This window comes from Eretmochelys imbricata, chromosome 5 (assembly GCF_965152235.1).
Source record: "Eretmochelys imbricata isolate rEreImb1 chromosome 5, rEreImb1.hap1, whole genome shotgun sequence".
Classification (NCBI taxonomy): Eukaryota; Metazoa; Chordata; order Testudines; family Cheloniidae; genus Eretmochelys; species Eretmochelys imbricata.
The window spans coordinates 60,409,680-60,429,255 of NC_135576.1; the positions used below are offsets into that span (position 1 = coordinate 60,409,680).

At 43.3% G+C, this 19,576-nt stretch overlaps 1 protein-coding gene and 1 long non-coding RNA gene across 2 annotated transcripts in view; both read right to left on the reverse strand.

The window, feature by feature from the left end:
- The window catches only part of KIAA0825 (KIAA0825 ortholog), a 348,612-nt gene that overhangs the window by 296,529 nt on the left and 32,507 nt on the right, over positions 1 to 19,576 (reverse strand). The gene's annotated exons all lie outside the window — the stretch shown is intronic.
- On the reverse strand, positions 5,651 to 6,885 carry LOC144264572 (uncharacterized). Its single transcript, XR_013346074.1, has 2 exons — positions 6,740 to 6,885; positions 5,651 to 6,151 (listed from the first exon to the last, which is right to left on the reverse strand). It is a non-coding gene; the product is annotated as an uncharacterized LOC144264572 (long non-coding RNA).

Sequence of the window (19,576 nt, forward strand, 5' to 3'; positions counted from 1 at the left end):
CAAATAATTTTGAGTTCAAATTAGCTATATCCCCTATAATTTTTTCAAGTAAATCAAAACAAATATAACAGTAATAAGAACAATAACATATATATATTTTTGTTATGGCAAGGGGTCAGTAATGAGATTCCACTGTCAGTCTTCACATTATGTGCTTAATAAGTGATTTGAAGCAACAGCTCCAAAAAGCAGGAAGGAATTCAGGCATGCTACTAGCTTTGAAATTCTGCCAGTTCTACTGAGATTTCAGTAATTTAACTACTGTTATTTTACCCCCTACTACAAGCTTAAAAAGTAACAAGATTAATGCTTTTGTAATCTTTAAGGAAATGTTGCACTCCCAATAGAAACACACTTGTGGTTCAAGGGTATTATGTTCATGTGGCCTTTAAGAGAATATTTAAACTCTGTATATTAAAACAGATGGTTTTATTTTCCTCTCAGAATGACACATTATTTTCATTTCAGATAACTGTGTGGTAAAAATCAAATACACTACTTCCAAGGATAAGAATAAAAAGTTCTCAATTGGGATTCGGTATCCCTCAGGGGGTCACGAGCGGTCAGCCTCCACCCCAAACCCCACTTTGCTTCCAGCATTTATAATGGTGTTAAATATATATATAAAAAGTGTTTTTAATTTATAAGGCGGGGGTTACACTCAGAGGCTTGCTATGTGAAAGGGGTCACCAGTACAAAAGTTTGAGAACCACTGGAATAAATAATATGTGACAAAGAGCCCAAAAACACATTATTTCCTGCATTAAATGCAAAGACAATTAGTCACTATTTTGTTCTCCCTAGGTAATGGGATTTGTTTTCTGCTGTCAAAATCCTATACATTTTCCAAGAAATCAGCATCAGATTTTGTGCACCTATTGTTTTCCTATTACATCAATCAACCAATGCTTTGTGCCCCATTCATTAAATGGATGCTAAATATTACCTGTTGAAGAGTCTGAATCTGAATGTTAATTCACCTACCAGTACAAAAATTAAGATACATGAATAAAGGAAACTAAGCATCCGATTTACTGATGCAATGGAAAATTACCATTTTCCTGCTATGTATTTAACATTTTCTTTGTTATTGCATGAAATTGATTGCTTTATCTAAAAGTCACTTGTTTAGCTCAGTCCAGTTCAGAAAAGCGTTGAATCTCATTGAAGCGAGTGGAACTGCTCATATGCTTAAAGTTGTGTATATGCTCAAGTGCTTTGGAACACTGATTGGTTTAAAGTATTAATGGTTGAATTTGAAAAATAAATTAATAAACACATTTGCTGATATTTAAAAACCCAGAAGTTTATAATCAAGCTATAGTACCACACAACTTAATCCTCACTAATGCCCTGTATGCTTCCCCATACAGGTTAACCACCCACAGGAAAACAGAAATAGCAAGAGTTTTAATTCAAAGCTTTTTTCTTCCTAATTTTTCCCTTTTGGAAAAGATAGGATTTGCCCATGCCTCCTATATAAGTCATTGGGGATCCAGCTTCCTACACTTATGGACCACCACACACTATATGGATGTTTGGAGGTCCTTAAGATGCAAGGGCCCTTTGCACATATGCCCTATTCATTCCAACAGTCCTACTGGTTTTGTGTAGCCTCCTGTAGCCCTGCTCCTACAGATGCTGCTAGGTGCCCTACAAACAATCACTCTAGTTAGGTTGTGTTCTTCTCCCCATACCTCAAAGAAAGGCTTGCTGAAAATATGCTATACATGGTAAAACCCAAACTTTTAAAATTAATTTATATGCTTATGTCTATGCTGCATAGTGTGGAGACATATTTAGACAATATTAAAGTTTCTACACTTCTGCATGAAACAGAATTTGTTAGCTTATTTTTTTGTGTTCTTGGTAATAAACTACAGCAGCTGAGATCAAAACAGTCCCTGACAAAAAACAAACAAACAAACAAGACAATCTGTTGTTTTCTTATAGAGGTGCCCAAAAGCCTTTGACACCAAAACTTAGCGGTGCTAGTGTGACACAAGAACTGGTGAAGAAAAGGAGATTCTATACAAGACCCATAATTTGAGACAGTACCATTCTTGTCAGGATGATTTTTTTTTTTAAAGTCTTCAGCTTTCTTACAAAATTTGAGGGGGGAGGAGGAAACCCCCACAAACAATACCACACACTTTCATTTTGAGTTACAAAAATTCAAAACTCCCCAAATGTAGCTTGATTATGACAACTTTTGGTGCCAAAGAACTACAGAACTGTTTAACAAACGAGACACACCATACACAAAATTTTCAAATGCAGTAGGTGCCTAAGGCTTAGGTAACCACATCCATATTTAGACACCTAAATAAAAGTGGCTTATCCCACAGATCGCTTTGACTTCAATTAAAGACTTTGGTGTTCAGCATCTCTAGAAATCAGAAAATTTTTAAGTGCTAACTTTAGGCATCCAAGTTTGACATTTTATCTGTATTAAATACTAATTACTTTGCCTATTTTCAAAACAAATGGAGATAGCGGAGAAGAATAATGGGCTGAGCAAGCAAACTTTGTCATTTTCACTGGGTGTCAGAGACCACTGATCTCAAGAATGCTTCTGGAGATTAAACCGATTGCAACACCATTGTAAATTTATGTGAATTACTACTGTTATCATTTTAGAGAGTCACACACAGCGATGTGGAACGTTTGTTCAGTGTATATCAAGTTACATCTGTATGTCTAATTAAAAAAACATATTTCATCTACATTTGTAACATATTAGTTGAACAGCAAATCACATTGCTCATTGATAAATGAAAGAACTTTCATAATATATGAAACAGGATAGATTTCCTGGTATTTGAGCATTTAAAATCTCAAAACAATATAACAGCCTTTCACTGAGTTTTTCCAGTCAAAGAGAGTTCTAAGGGTATGTCTACACTACGAAATTAGGTCGAATTTATATAAGTAGGTTTTTTAGAAATCGTTTTTATATATTCGAGTGTGTGTGTCCCCACAGAAAATGCTCTAAGTGCATTAAGTGCATTAACTCGGCGGAGTGCTTCCACAGTACCGAGGCAAGTGTCGACTTCCAGAGTGTTGCACTGTGGGTAGCTATCCCACAGTTCCTGCAGTCTCTGCTGCCCATTGGAATTCTGGGTTGAGATCCCAATGCCTGATGGGGCTAAAACATTGTTGCGGGTGGTTCTGGGTACATATCGTCAGGCCCCCGTTCCCTCCCTCCCTCTGTGAAAGCAGCAGCAGACAATCGTTTCGCACCTTTTTTCTTGAGTTACCTGTGCAGACGCCATACCACGGCAAGCCTGGAGCCCGCTCAGGTAACCATCACCGTATGTCTCCTGGGTGCTGACAGATGTGGTACTGCATTGCTACACAGCAGCAACCGCTTGCCTTGTGGCAGCAGACGGTGCAGTAGGACTGGTAGCCGTCATCATCATGTCCAAGGTGCTCCTGGCCACATCGGCCAGGAGCGCCTGGGCAGACATGGGTGCAGGGACTACATTAGAACTGACCAGGTACTGACCAGGTCATTCTCTTTAGTCCTGCAGTCAGTCCTATTGAACCATCTTATGGTGAGCAGGCAGGCGACACGGATTGCTAGCAGTCCTACTGTACCATCTTCTGCCAGGCAGGCAAGAGATGAGGATGGCTAGCAGTCCTACTGCACCATCTTCTGCTGAGCAGCCAAGAGATGTGGATGGCTTGCAGTCCTTCTGCACCATCTGCTGCCAGCCAAAGATGTAAAAGACAGATGGAGTGGATCAAAACAAGAAATAGACCAGATTTGTTTTGTACTCATTTGCTTCCCCCCTTCCCTGTCTAGGGGACTCATTCCTCTAGGTCACACTGCAGTCACTCACAGAGAAGGTGCAGCGAGGTAAATCTAGCCATGTATCAATCAGAGGCCAGACCAACCTGCTTGTTCCAATAAGAACAATTACTTAGGTGCACCATTTCTTATTGGAACCCTCCGTGAAGTCCTGCCTGAAATACTCCTTGATGTAAAGCCACCCCCTTTGTTGATTTTAATTCCCTGTAAACCAACCCTGTAAGCCATGTTGTCAGTCGCCCCTCCCTCCGTCAGAGCAACGGCAGACAATCGTTCCGTGCCTTTTTTCTGTGCAGACGCCATACCAAGGCAAGCATGGAGGCCGCTCAGCTCACTTTGGCAATTAGGAGCACATTAAACACCACACACATTATCCAGCAGTATATGCAGCACCAGAACCTGGCAGAGCGATACCGGGTGAGGAGGCGACGTCAGCGCGGTCACGTGAGTGATCAGGACATGGACACAGATTTCTCTCAAAGCATGGGCCCTGCCAATGCATGCATCGTGGTGCTAATGGGGCAGGTTCATGCTGTGGAACGCCGATTCTGGGCTCGGGAAACAAGCACAGACTGGTGGGATCGCATAGTGTTGCAGGTCTGGGACGATTCCCAGTGGCTGCGAAACTTTTACATGCGTAAGGGCACTTTCATGGAACTTTGTGACTTGCTTTCCCCTGCCCTGAAGCGCATGAATACCAAGATGAGAGCAGCCCTCACAGTTGAGAAGCGAGTGGCGAAAGCCCTGTGGAAGCTTGCAACGCCAGACAGCTACCAGTCAGTAGGGAATCAATTTGGAGTGGGCAAATCTACTGTGGGGGCTGCTGTGATGCAAGTAGCCCACGCAATCAAAGATCTGCTGATATCAAGGGTAGTGACCCTGGGAAATGTGCAGGTCATAGTGGATGGCTTTGCTGCAATGGGATTCCCTAACTGTGGTGGGGCCATAGACGGAACCTGTATCCCTATCTTGGCACCGGAGTACCAAGCCGGCGAGAACATAAACCGCAATGGGTACTTTTCAATAGTGCTGCAAGCACTGGTGGATCACAAGGGATGTTTCACCAACATCAACGTGGGATGGCCAGGAAAGGTACATGACGCTTGCATCTTCAGGAACTCTGGTCTGTTTGAAAAGCTGCAGGAAGGGACTTTATTCCCAGACCAGAAAATAACTGTTGGGGATGTTGAAATGCCTATAGTTATCCTTGGGGACCCAGCCTACCCCTTAATGGCATGGCTCATGAAGCCATACACAAGCAGCCTGGACAGTAGTCAGGAGCTGTTCAACTACAGGCTGAGCAAGTGCAGAATGGTGGTAGAATGTGCATTTGGACGTTTAAAGGCGCGCTGGCGCAGTTTACTGACTCGCTTAGACCTCAGCGAAACCAATATTCCCACTGTTATTACTGCTTGCTGTGCGCTCAACAATATCTGTGAGAGTAAGGGGGAGACATTTATGGCGGGGTGGGAGGTTGAGGCAAATCGCCTGGCTGCTGGTTACGTGCAGCCAGACACCAGGGCGGTTAGAAGAGCACAGGAGGGCGTGGTACGCATCACAGAAGCTTTGAAAACCAGTTTCATGACTGGACAGGCTACGGTGTGAAAGTTCTGTTTGTTTCTCCTTGATGAAACCCCTCGCCCCTTGGTTCACTCTATTTCCCTGTAAGCTAACCACCCACCCCTCCTCCCTTCAATCACCGCTTGCAGAGGCAATAAAGCCATTGTTGCTTCACATTCATGCATTCTTTATTCATTCATCACACAAATAGGGGGATGACTACCAAGGTAGCCCAGGAGGGGTGGCGGAGGAGGGAAGGAAAATGCCACACAGCACTTTAAAAGTTTACAACTTTAAAATTTATTGAATGCCAGCCTTCTGTTTTTTGGGCAATCCTCTGTGGTGGAGTGGCTGGGTGGCCGGAGGCTATGGAACTTGGGGAGGAGGGCAGTTGGTTACACAGGGGCTGTAGTGGCAGTCTGTGCTCCAGCTGCCTTTGCTGCAGCTCAACCATACACTGGAGCATACTGGTTTGATCCTCCAGCAGCCTCAGCATTGAATCCTGCCTTCTCTCATCACACTGCCGCCACATTTGAGCTTCAGCCCTGTCTTCAGCCCGCCACTTACTCTCTTCAGCCCGCCACCTCTCCTCCCGGTCATTTTGTGCTTTCCTGCACTCTGACATTATTTGCCTCCACGCATTCGTCTGTGCTCTGTCAGTGTGGGAGGACAGCGTGAGCTCAGAGAACATTTCATCACGAGTGCGTTTTTTTTTCTTTCTAATCTTCACTAGCCTCTGGGAAGGAGAAGATCCTGTGATCATTGAAACACATGCAGCTGGTGGAGAAAAAAAAAGGGACAGCGGTATTTAAAAAGACACATTTTATAAAACAGTGGCTACACTCTTTCAGGGTAAACCTTACTGTTAACATTACATACATAGCACATGTGCTTTCGTTACAAGGTTGCATTTTGCCTCCCCCCATCGCGTGGCTACCCCCTCAACCCTCCCTCCTCCCCGTGACTAACAGCGGGGAACTTTTCTGTTCAGCCACAGGCGAGCAGCCCAGCAGGAACGGGCACCTCTGAGTGTCCCCTGAAGAAAAGCACCCTATTTCAACCAGGTGACCATGAATGATATCTCACTCTCCTGAGGATAACACAGAGAGAGAAAGAACGGATGTTGTTTGAATGCCAGCAAACATACACTGCAATGCTTTGTTGTACAATGATTCCCGAGTACGTATTACTGGCCTGGAGTGGTAAAGTGTCCTACCATGGAGGACGCAATAAGGCTGCCCTCCCCAGAAACCTTTTGCAAAGGTTTTGGGAGTACATCCAGGAGAGCCGCGAATACCAGGGCAAATTAATCCTTTCACATGCTTGCTTTTAAACCATGTATAGTATTGTAAAAGGTACACTCACCGGAGGTCCCTTCTCTGCCTGCCGGCTCCAGGAGGCAGGCTTGGGTGGGTTCGGGGGGTACTGGCTCCAGGTCCAGGGTGAGAAACGGTTCCTGGCTGTCGGGAAAACCGGTTTCTCCGCTTGCTTGCTGTGAGCTATCTACAACGTCATCATCATCATCATCTTCTTCATCCCCAAAACCTGCTTCCGTGTTGCCTCCATCTCCATTGAAGGAGTCAAACAACACGGCTGGGGTAGTGGTGGCTGAACCCCCTAAAATGGCATGCAGCTCATCATAGAAGCGGCATGTTTGGGGCTCTGACCCGGAGCGGCCGTTCGCCTCTCGGTTTTCTGGTAGGTTTGCCTCAGCTCCTTAAGTTTCACGCGGCACTGCTTCGCGTCCCTGTTATGGCCTCTGTCCTTCATGCCCTAGAAGATTTTGACAAAGGTTTTGGCATTTCGAAAACTGGAATGGAGTTCTGATAGCACGGATTCCTCTCCCCATACAGCGATCAGATCCCGTACCTCCCGTTCAGTCCATGCTGGAGCTCTTTTGCGATTCTGGGGCTCCATCATGGTCACCTCTGCTGATGAGTTCTGCATGGTCACCTGCAGCTTGCCACGCTGGCCAAACAGGAAATGAGATTCAAAAGTTCGCGGTTCTTTTCCTGTCTAGCTGGCCAGTGCATCTGAGTTGAGAGTGCTGTCCAGAGCGGTTACAATGGAGCACTCTGCGATAGCTCCCGGAGGCCAATACCGTCGAATAGTGTCCACAGTACCCCAAATTCGACCCAGCAAGGCCGATTTAAGCGCTAATCCACTTGTCAGGGGTGGAGTAAGGAAATCGATTTTAAGAGCCCTTTAAGTCGAAAAAAAGGGCTTCATCGTGTGGACGGGTGCAGGTTTACATCAATTTAAAGCTGCTAAATTCGACCTAAAGTCCTAGTGTAGACCAGGGCTAAGAATATAAGAAGTTCCATGCTCCTAAAATTGACAATTGGGAATAGTAGCCAGGAGATAGAATAGAGGCAAGAGAATGAGAGCCAAGTAGCCAGGGGAAGAATGGAGATGCATAATAGTAGCTTCCTCATGAAGATTGTGTTAAGATCTTAAAACAGAATTACAATATCTACATTTCATACTTAAACATTTAGTCTCCAAATTTAACATGCTACTCTTCACAGGTCAATCAACTGAATCTGCCCTAGAATATTCTCAGTCTGAGATTTCCTGAGATTCTAATGAGAGTTTGGGTTTTTGAGGTTCCCACAGATAGACAATCATACTCACCACAAATTCTGAACTTCACACACAGACACACTCTCATAAATGCTCAGGGACAGAAAACTTAAAATATTATTTTCCAAATTTATCATACCCTAATTCATTGCTGGAAAGGTCAGGAACTATCCAGTTTGGCCAGCTACTTATGCTTTCCAACACTGCCCACTGTCCCTCCCGATCTCCCAGATCAACTCCTCACATACAGCCCCATCTCTGGAGACCCATTTAAGCAGGTTGGACAGCAGAAAGTATGGGGGTAAACTGAAGAGGACCTAGACGTGAGCAAGACTTTGGGAAGGTAAAAAGAGTTTCCTCAGGAAAGTGCAGTGCTGAAGAGTTAAACAGGCAGTAAGGTAGGGGCTCAGAGTGTAAATGGAAGTGGTACAGGGCAGAGTATTTGGGATGAGCATAATATCAATATTTCTGTGTCAGACATTAGCGCATTCAAATTTGGCTCACCATGATGATGATCTTGCAAACAGGAACAATATGGGAGAACTGAAGGACTGAGCAAGGGCTGTAGGGATCAGGGGTGTAAGTGGCCATGATGGTTACAGTCAGGAAATGAATAGAGTAATGAAGTTGCATTAGGGTTTGAGTAGGGCTATAGGGGACCAGAAAGAAAAGCAGACTCTGGAAAGGAGACTCTGCAGTGTCTGGGGAAGCAGAGCTGGGTGAGGTATCTTGTGTGGTAGTACGGAGTTGAGGGTATGCAACAAGGCACTGGCTCATAGAGACTTGGCCACCTATGGCACTGCTGCCTCAGCATCTCCACTACACCAAATATGGGCACCATGGGGAGCCTCTGGAGCATGGAGGCAATGGTATACAGAAATTCATTTCTCCTCAACTGGAGGCCCTTGGCCCAAATCACCCTCGCTGCAAGCCCCTCCATAAAGTCCACTTCTCTTTCAGCTCTCAGTGCCAATGCAGACACCCAATTACTCTGTCACACTCAGATGCAAACCTTAACTCCAACTTCATATTTAAAAAACACAATAAATGCTTTACAAGTACATGCATATGTAGAGAGAACATATCAAACTAGCTGAGATCAGATATCAAGTTTGCATTTGAATATGATTTAGAGGAAATGAACATGTGAACTGAAGTTGGTTATATGTTGAAAGTGACAGAAAGTTTGTTAGAAGGGAGGACTTTACAGATACCTTTGGGTTAAAGTATATGAATTAATGTTACTTCATGAGAGTGTTGACAGAAAATGCACACGAGAAACCTTAATAGTTTTTTTCTGTGGTTCCACTCTGCAATCAGATCTTTAATATGTAGTCAGCCACTGTGTGATGAGGTCTAACAGACCTTCTCCACCTCCTGCTGAGGGCATCAGCACCCTGATGCTCCCCAACCAAGGAAAAGCCACTCAGACCGGGCAACCAAGACAACAGTCCTCCAGAATCCAAGAAGGCCAGGAGGAAATACTGACCACCCAAGAACCAGCAGGCTAGTGAAGAAGCTTGCCTGCAGTTGCTCAGGGCAGAGTTAGGTGAGAATGGGACAGAGAAGGAACTCCTCAGAGCTAACCCAGAATCCAGGCCAGGACCTTGCTTTAACTTTTGGAACTTACTAGCTTGCATTTTGAAGGTTTTTTTCTCTCCCTCTTCGTATAAAAGCACAGTCAGCTATTTTGTTACTTGATTGTTTAGAAACTGATGCCAAGTTATGACAGAGAATGCCCTGCCCCAAGCAAGCAGCCAAACCTTTCAGAGTATGGCGGGGAGCACCTGCAGTACCACTTGTGGAGCAGCCCTGCCTCTTACATACTGGATTTGATCCACATATTATCACTAGCTCACATTTAATGAAGTAAATACTAATTAAGAATTTAAAAGATATTCATTATCTAAGCATTCAAAATATGACTTGTAAGTATGGTAAAAGCGACTAAATCAGTGTTTCTGTAGAGTTTGATGTTCTTTTGGCAAGCCTATTGTTAAATGAAGAATAAAAAAAGAGTAGGAACTTCAGACACTTTAAAATGGTGTATATTAGAAAAAAAACAAATACAACTACAAATGTTAAATTTTAGCATCAGAATAATAGTGAGCAGACTACTGAAGTAGAAAATAAAACAGCTTGTATATAAGCAAACCAAAGAAATTACACACTTTTAGGAAAACAAACCTGTAATATGTCATATTTTTGTTTAATTTATTATTTTTGAATTTTCTTTGATTAAAAGCAAATAATTTATAGGAGTAGCTATTTTTTCATCCAAAGGATATGAAGGACTGGGATGGATTGGTAAAGCCTGATTAAACTAGCTTAACATTTTTTGTAAACAAAGGAATTGGAGAACAGATTAAAAAGGTAAAAAGTATGATCCACATTTAATAGACTTATTACAATTATTTTTGAAAAGTATCATATGTGACAAAGTTCCTCCTCTACCTTGGTGAGTCCTGTGCTTATTGGCAGATTTTCTTGCCTCAGAGGTTCACAGCAGTCCTCAGTTTGGCCACTCAAATCTGCCGTTCACTTAGTTAGCCTCATCACTGGCCAGCACGGGGACAGGAAGAATAATCCCCGCAGTCTCTGCTGATCAGGAACAGGCCAGAGACCTTCCCCTCTGGTGGAACCCACAGTCCAGTTCAACTCCTCCAATACCAAGTAGGGAGTTGGGGGGATGGAGGAATGGGGGGAACCGGGGCCCGCCTTCTACTCCAGGTTCCAGCTCAGGGCCCTGTGGATTGCAACTGCCTACAGTGGCTCCTGTAACAGCTGCGTGACAGCTACAACTCCCTGGGCTACTTCCCCATGGCCTCCTCCCAACACCTTCTTTATTCTCACTGCAGGACCTCCCTCCTGATGTCTGATAATGCTTGTACTTCTCAGTCTTCCAGTAGTACGCCTCTCACTCTCAGCTTCTTGTGCCTCTTGCTCCCAGCTCCTCGCACACACCACAAACTGAAGTGAGCTCCTTTTTAAACCCAGGTGCCCTGATTAGCCTGCCTTAATTGATTCTAGCAGCTTCTTGATTGGCTGCAGGTGTTCTAATCAGCCTGTCTGCCTTAATTGTTCCCAGAAAGTTCCTCATTGTTCTGGAACCTTCCCTGTTACTTTACCCAGGGAAAAGGGCCTACTTAACCTGGGGCTAATATATCTGCCTTCGATCACTCTCCTGTATGACCCTTTGACCACACTCCTGTCCCTATAATTTCATTAGTTGTCCCCCGTACTCATTTGGTGTCCCGGTCCTGTGGATCCCCCTCTTAGGCTGGGGAGGGATCCTTTAGCAGTGGGTGGGCTTCGCCCGTCCACTTCCTGGATCCCAATAGGATCACTTTCCTTTAGCCATCTGGCCCGACCCTATCACACATATTAGAAATCTAGGGGAAGGGTCGGGGGGAAAGGGCAGGAAAAGTGGGGAACAGAACTGAGTAAGAAGCTACGATGATCTGGGATAAACAACACTTCCCTGCATTAGATACTAAAATATACTAGGAAACATAATATCTGGTTTTAATATTTTTTGAAATATTTTAATTTTGACAACATTTTAAGGAGCATATTTTTAATGCGGAAAGATTGAAGCAACATTGTTATAAAACTCAAATATAATGAATGACTTTATTATTGATGCTTTTGTTAGCTCACCTTTCTGAAGTTTCTTTGATTAAACAATAATTCATATTTTAAAAAAGCTATTTATTGAGCATTTTCAAACTAATATTTCTAAAAGCAGGCTGAAGTTTCTTTAGGGATTTTTTATAGTTTAACATACGGGAGACAGGAACACTGTATCAGGATACCCAAGGAAATGTTGTCTGAAAAACTCACAAATTTGAATACAGCCCGAGCAGTACAGGCGTGATCCTGAATCATTCAAGTCAATGGGAATTTTGCCAGTTGCTTCAATGGGAGCAGGATCAAGCCACAATACAGCTGCACCTACCTTCCCTAGAGATGGTGAACAAAGACTCCAACCCCCAAAAGAATGTTTCATTTCAATTCCCATTCCTCCAGCATTTCTCTCAAACCACACTCACCCACTTCATGGATAATAGGGGAAAAGAAGTCCATTACAATATTTTGCAATACATTCAGATAATCAGTGCAACAGTGTATGAAAGCAAAATTGATAAACCATTATTTCACAAATAAATCATTATATATGAAATATCTGAAAGTTTTATAAATCTTTTAAAGCTTGTTATAGCTTGCCTTTATTTTCCAGACAAAGAAGTAGTCCATCTATATTAAATTTTGCAAGGTTCTAATGCAGTTTCATTATTTTCTGTTTTCTTTTCTTTTTTTCACTCCTATACAGTAGGATCAATTACTATAGTTCCTATCAAAATCACATTTCACTCAGGGTGCACTTAGTAAATAAAAACAAGAGTCCCAATCGAATATCCTAGATTAAATTATCCTGGTGGTTTGAAATATGCTGGTTTGGGGTTCCCAGAGGGCAGAGGCAGCTTGCATCAAAAACATAGGAAACACATTGGCAGAACTGCTACTCAGCTGAGAAAGCAGTGAATTTTCTCTCTCCGCTCTCTCGCCCTGCCTCCCTCCACGCTTAGTGACTGAGGTCTTTCCATGTCAAAATGAAGGTCATTGCCAAGGCAACCTGGTACAGCTGTACATTACCTGACATATGGATAAATGAGGAATTTTACTCCCAGTGTCAGTAGTGACGGAGTGATGTCCTGGGCCCTAATTAAGATTTAAATATGAGCTCTCATTAGTAAAGTCCACTTAGAAACTAAGGGCTTGTCTACGCTTTTTGGTAATTTACCAAAAAAGCTGTTCTAGAAAAAGAGGGTCTACACAGAGGTTTGGCATGAATAGAGGCACATGTTCTGCAACCAGCTATCGTCTTTCTCACAGTTTTTGGCAGCCAGGGAGCCACTGCCTTATATGATTATTGTTCACCTGAATTTGAAAATGATTTGGGAGTTTGTAAGTGGGTTTCAGAGTAACAGCCGTGTTAGTCTGTATTCGCAAAAAGAAAAGGAGTACTTGTGGCACCTTAGAGACTAACCAATTTATTTGAGCATAAGCTTTCGTGAGCTACAGCTCACTGCATCCGATGAAGTGAGCTGTAGCTCACGAAAGCTTATGCTCAAATAAATTGGTTAGTCTCTAAGGTGCCACAAGTACTCCTTTTCTTTTTGTAAGTGGGTTGACGATCATCAGGGAAAAGACGGATTTGGGGCAGATCCAGGAGCTTTTCTCAGGGGTGATTATAAATTGTTCTGAAATGCTGCAACAGAGGATGTGGCAGGGAACCACCAGGGCTACATGGGTTGACAATGAGAGAAGGCACATGAATCAGGAGATGCCTAAATTTGTACGTGAACAAATTATCCATCCAAAATCAACCATCAGAAAATATTGCATAGGGTACCCAGGTCATTTATGGACAATGGGATAAATTGGGATAAACCTAATGAAGCATGGGACAGACAAATTTTTGGCCGAAGTTCATGAGCGAATTTTTAACTTTCTGGGAACACAACTAGGAATGGAGGGAATGGAGCCAGGCCAGTTGCTGGTGTCTTGTGGCAGGTGTCCAGTGAAGGTACTCATTCCATAAAGGGGTACAGTTTCCTGATAAACAAGCGTTAGAAGTGAACTTAGGGGAAGATACCCCCTAAGGAAGCTGAAGAAGTGGGGCTGGGACACCTATGTTTGGTACACCAGGGAGACAACCCCCTTTCCAGAGCTTCCTTCCCACTCCACTTCCTCCCCTTGTATGAGGGCTAAGGGGTGCTGTCCACTCCAAACACATACAAACAATTAAGGAAATAATGGATCTACACCCTCTGATTTATTGCCAGGTATTTCACAGATGACTTAATAAAGCCATAGCCAAATGAAGCCATATCCCTGGTATGGCCAGGACAACAAAAAATCCAGTATACCTATTCTAGTAACTTTTCAGGAGTAGACAAGTCCTAAGACCCATTTAAATTGATTGGATCAACTCTTAAAACACAGTGGACAATGAAATCCCCCTTCAACAAGAAAAAAAATCCTCCTAATTTTGCCTTCACATCAGGTGTTTTACTCTGGACTGCTGACTGCGAATACAGAGTATCATTCTTATTTCCAGTGTCCAACTGATAAACTCAGACTGCTAAGAAATTACAATAGAGCTGAGAGGGCACAGTGAGTGGGTTCCTACAGGGATCTGTCCTGGGTCTGGTTCTATTTAGTATCTTCATAAATTATTTGGACAACGGCATAGAGAGTACACTCAAAGTCTGAGGATGATACCAAGCTGGGAGGCATTACAAGCAATTTGGAGGACAGGATTAGAATTCAAAATGATCTTGGCAAACTGGAGAAATGGTCTGAAATAAATAGGATGAAATTCAGTAAGGACAAATGCAAAATACTACTTAGGAAGAAATAATCAATTGCACAAATATAAAATGGGAAATGACTGCCGAGGAAATAACGCAGAAAAGGATCTGGAGGTTATAGTAGATCACAAACTAAATGAGAGTCAACAATGTAATTCTGTTGCCAAAAAAAGAGAACAACATTCTGGGATGTATTAGCAGGAGTGTTGTAAGCAGGACACAAGAAGTAATTCTTCCACTCTACTCAGCACTGAAAAGAGTTCAACTAGAGTATTGTGTTCAGTTTTGGATATCACACTTTGGGAAAAATGTGGACAAATTGGAGGAAGTCTAGAGGAGAGCAACAAAAAAGATTGACGGTCTAGAAAATATGGCCTATGAGGGAAGACTAAAAAATTGTGCTTTTTTAGTCTGGAGAAGAGAAGACTGAGGGGGACACGTTAACAGTCTTCAACTACATAAAAGAGGAGAGTGATAAATTGTTCTCCTTAACCACTGAGGTGGTCTTAAATGGTCTTAAATTGCAGCAAGGAGACTTAGGTTAGACATTTGGAAAAACTTCCTAACTGTAAGGGTAGTTAAGCACTGGAACAAATTACCTAGGGAGGTTGTGCAATCTCCGTCATTGGTGGTTTTTAAGAATTGGCTAGACAACCACCTGTCAGGGATGGTCTAGATAATACTTAATCCTGACTCAGTACAGGAGGCTGGATTAGATAACCTATTGAGGTTCATTCCAGTCCTATATTTCTATGATTCTATGTTCTAGACCAGTGGTCACCAGCCAGTTGATTGGAATCAACTGATCGATCCTGGAGCCCCTGCCAGTCGATTGTGATCTTGGACTGCGCAGCGGGGCTAAGGCAGACTGCCTGCCTGTCCTGGCCCCACGCTGCTCCCGGAAGCGGCTGGCGTATCTCTGCACATCTACCAATGTGATATATGCCATCATGTGCAAGCAATGCTCCTTTGCCATGTACATTGGTCAAACTGGACAGTCTTTACGTAAAAGAATAAAATGGACACAAATCAGATATCAAAAATTATAACATTCACAAACCAGTCGGAGAACACTTCAATCTCTCTGGTCACGCGATTACAGAGATGAAAGTTGCGATATTACAACAGAAAAACTTCAAAACCAGAGTCCAGTGAGAAACTGCTGAATTGGAATTCATTTGCAAATTGGATACAATTAACTTAGGCTTGAATAGAGACTGGGAGTGGCTAAGTCATTATGCAAGGTAACCTATTTCCCCTTGTTTTTTCCTACCCCCTTCCCCTCCTCCCCCATTCCTCAGACATTCTTGTTAAACCTTGGATTTGTGCTGGAAATGGCCCACCTTGATTATCATACACATTGTAAGGAGAGTGATGGCTTTAGATAAGCTATTACCAGCAGGAGAGTGGGGTGGGGGGAAAGAAAACCTGGATTTGTGCTGGAAATGGCCCACCTTGATTATCATACACATTGTAAGGAGAATGATCACTTTGGATAAGCTATTGCCAGCAGGAGAGTGGGGTGGGGGGAGAAAACCTTTTGAAGTGATAAGCACCCATTTTTTCATGGTCTGTGTGTATAAAAACATCCTCACTGCATTTTCCACTTTTATGCATCCGATGAAGTGAGCTGTAGCTCACGAAAGCTTATGCTCAAATAAATTGGTTAGTCTCTAAGGTGCCACAAGTACTCCTTTTCTTTTTGTGAATACAGACTAACACGGCTGCTACTCTGAAACCTGTCATTATGCAAGGCACTGCATTTAACCGTATGGAGTGGAAATCCATCAACTGCATGAAAAAAACTTGTACAGATACAGACAGACATCATCTTCCTCTCCAAATGCAAACAGATGGACATCGTACCAAAAGGACTGAAGGTAAAAAATCCATTACAATCTACATACCACACAGACTATGCTGACAGCTTGTGCCACACGCTCTCAAAGAAACTGTGGAACCACCTGATCAATATCCTCTACAGCAAACAGGGAAAGATTAAGAATGAGCTCTCAAAACTAGATACTCTCATAAAAAACCAACCTTCTACACAAACTTCCTCGTGGCTGGACTTTACTAAAACTAGACAAGCCCTTTACAACACACACTTTGCTTCTCTACAAAAGAAAAAGGACACTAAACTTTCTAAACTACTACATGCTACAAGGGGCCACAGCAATGATTCCCTCAACCCACCCAGCAATATTGTTAATCTATCCAACTATACTCTTAGCCCACCAGAAGAAGCTGTCCTATCTCGGGGCCTCTCCTTCTGCCCCTCCACCCCCACAAACATGATATAGTTCTGTGGTGATCTAGAATCCTATTTTCGACGTCTCCGACTCAAGGAATATTTCCAACACTCCTCTGAACAACATACTAATCCACAGAGACCTTCCTACCAACACTACAAAAAGAAGGATTCTAGGTGGACTCCTCCTGAAGGCCGAGACAGCAGACTGGACTTCTACATAGAGTGCTTCCGCTGACGTGCACGGGCTGAAATTGTGGAAAAGCAGCATCACTTGCCCCACAACCTCAGCCGTGCAGAACACAATGCCATCCACAGCCTCAGAAACAACTCTAACATCATAATCAAAAAGGCTGACAAAGGAGGTGCTGCTGTCATCATGAATAGGCCGGAATATGAACAAGAGGCTACTCGGCAGCTCTCCAACACCACTTTCTACAAGCCATTACCCTCTGATCCCACTGAGGGTTACCAAAAGAAACTACAGAATTTACTCAAGAAACTCCCTGAAAAAGCACAAGATCAAATCCTCACAGACACACCCCTGGAACCACGACCTGGGATATTCTATTTACTACCCAAGATCCATAAACCTGGAAATCCTGGGCCCCCCATCATCTCAGGTATTGGCACCCTGACAGCAGGATTGTCTGGCTATGTAGACTCCCTCCTCAGGCCCTACGCTTCCAGCGCTCCCAGCTATCTTCAAGACACCACTGACTTCCTAAGGAAACTACAGTCCATTGGTGATCTTCCTGAAAATACCATCCTGGCCACTATGGATGTAAAAGCCCTCTACACCAACATTCCACACAAAGATGGACTACAAGCCATCAGGAACACTATCCCCGACAATGTCACAGCAAACCTGGTGGCTGAACTTTGTGACTTTGTCCTCACCCATAACTATTTCACATTTGGAGACAATGTATACCTTCAGATCAGCGGCACTGCTATGGGTACCCGCATGGCCCCACAGTATGCCAACATTTTTATGGCTGACTTAGAACAACGCTTCCTCAGCTCTCGTCCCCTTATACCCCTACTCTACTTGCACTATATTGATGACATCTTCATCATCTGGACCCATGGAAAAGAAGCCCTTGAGGAATTCCACCATGATTTCAACAATTTCCATCCCACCATCAACCTCAGCATGGACCAGTCCACACAACAGATCCACTTCCTGGACACTATGGTGCTAATAAGTGATGGTCACATAAACACCACCCTATACCGGAAACCTACTGACCGCTATTCCTACCTACATGCCTCCAGCTTTCACCCAGACCACACCACACGGTCCATTGTCTACAGCCAAGCTCTACGATACAACCGCATTTGCTCCAACCCCTCAGACAGAGACAAACACCTACAAGATCTCTATCAAGCATTCTTACAACTACAATACCCACCTGCTGAAGTGAAGAAACAGATTGACAGAGCCAGAAGAGTACCCAGAAGTCACCTACTACAAGACAGGCCCAACAAAGAAAGTAACAGAATGCCACTAGCTGTCACCTACAGCACCCAACTAAAACCTCTCCAACGCATTATCAAGGATCTACAACCTATCCTGAAGGACGATCCCTCACTCTCACAGACCTTGGAAGACAGGCCAGTCCTGCTTACAACAGCCCCCCAACCTTTAGCAACTACTCACCAGCAACTAAACACCACACAACAAAAACACCAACCCAGGAACCAAACCCTGCTACAAACCCCGGTGCCAACTCTGTCCACATAACTATTCAAAGGACACAATCATAGGACCTAACCACATCAGCCACATCATCAAGGGCTCGTTCACCTGCACATCTACCAATGTGATATATGCCATCATGTGCCAGCAATGCCCGTCTGCCATGTACATTGGCCAAACGGGACAGTGTCTGCGCAAAAGAATAAATGGACACAAATCTGACATCAGGAATCATAACATTCAAAAACCAGTAGGAGAACACTTCATTATCTCTGGTCACTCAATAACATACCTAAAAGTGGCAACTCTTCAACAAAAAAACTTCAAAAACAGACTCCAATGTGAAGCTGCAGAGCTGGAATTAATTTGCAAACTGGATACCAACAGATAAGGTCTGAACAGAGACTGGGAGTGGTTGGGTCATTACAAAACCTAAACTCAATTTTCCCAATATTAATTTCTCCCTACTGTTACTCGCACTTTCTCGTCAACTGTCTGTAATGGGCCACTCTTACCACTTCAAAAGTTATTTTTCCTCCCTTGGTATCCTGCTGTTAATTGATTTATCTTGTTAGACTGACCTCACACTTGGTAAAGCAACCCCTGTCCTTTCATGTATTTATACCTGCTTTTGTATTTTCACTCCATGCATCTGGTGAAGTGGGTTCTAACCCATGAAAGTTTATGCCCAAATAAATGTGTTAGTCTCTAAGGTGCCACAAGGACTCCTCATTATTTTTATAATATCTAAGGGAACCTTTCACAGCAAACAAAATGAATTTAAAATAGAGCAAATAAAAAATGTAAGCAGAACAGAAAGGATATTACCTCTATTCACTACAGCATGCATTTTTACAGATTAATGCAATTTGGGCTATTTTAATCTCGCTCTGCCTCAGTTTCCTCAAATACAAAAAGGTGTTTGAGATCTATGGATTAAAAACTGAGTTACACAAGTGCTAGGTATATATATTCACTGTCTACAAAATGCTGCAGAGCTAGGGTCATCATACTTGCTTGTTGTTCTTATTGTGTAACCCAGAGGTTCTCAAACTGGGGGTCGGGACCCCTCAGGGGTCGCAAGGTTCTTACATGGGGAGTCGCGAGCTGTCAGCCTATCCCCCAAACCCTGCTTTGCCTCCAGCATTTATAATAGTGTTAATATATACAAACTTTTTTTAATTTATAAGGGGGAGGGGAGTCGCACTCAGAGGCTTGCTGTGTGAAAAGGGTCACCAGTACAAAAGTTTGAGAACCACTGGTATACCTCTTTGAATCTCTGCACTGGC